This window comes from Urocampus carinirostris, chromosome 8 (assembly GCF_059441175.1).
Source record: "Urocampus carinirostris isolate Australia breed hairy pipefish chromosome 8, RoL_Ucar_1.0, whole genome shotgun sequence".
In the NCBI taxonomy this organism is placed as follows: domain Eukaryota; kingdom Metazoa; phylum Chordata; class Actinopteri; order Syngnathiformes; family Syngnathidae; genus Urocampus; species Urocampus carinirostris.
Genome location: NC_142356.1, coordinates 23,226,584 through 23,227,454, shown reverse-complemented (window position 1 = coordinate 23,227,454; position 871 = coordinate 23,226,584).

Genomic DNA, 871 nt, shown 5'->3' with positions numbered 1-871 from the left:
TGAGACACTTTGACTGGGTGGGATAGTAAATCTCCACCTCCCTTTGGTAACCGACCGGGCTTCCCTTCGGAAACACTCCCCCCTCTGAGGCAATGCCTGCCGAAACTCATCTCCGAAAGAGAACAGACAATTACACTACAACACACTCATTCGATGGTTTTGTGCCTTTTGCCCTCCTGACAAAGGTAACTGCAAGGCTTGTGCCAAACAAAGATAGAAAGATTAACTCTGTAAACAAAACAAAAACGATAAATAATAGAATGCAGCCGCATGGATGCAATTTTATTTTTGGCGAACAATGTCTACTGGTTGACTGTGTGAGATACCTACTACCCCAGTCTACTCCTGCTTGCAGCAATAGGCAACCGGGGATCATGGATCGCAAGGGTGGTGTTCATTTCATGCGTAAAGAATGGAGAAAAAGCCTCTATGCATGGCTCAATTACGCTTTCTTTGCCCCGCTCTCTGCAATAGCCACTCATTCGGTGTGTTTGGGCCTATGACCTCCTGACAAAGGTAACTTCAAGGCCTCTGCCACACAAAGATAGAGAAATGCACTCTAAAAACATGGGTCTAAAATGGGGCCAACCCAAGACACAAAGCCGCCGGAACTTGGGTCTGGGTGAGGTTGGACTGAAAAAGGTTTTCTAAAAGATAAAAAAAAAATAGTAATAATACAATAAAAAACATAGCTCTAAAAAATCTATACAAAATAAAATTAAAAAAATAAAATAAAAGACAATAATTGAGAATTATTAAGAATATCAATGATTCAATCAATCAGGAAAGACGACCTATTTGAAATTAAAAATTGAACAATCATACTTTAGATTCTAATGTATGTCTTTATCGCTTAATTTTCTGAGAACAA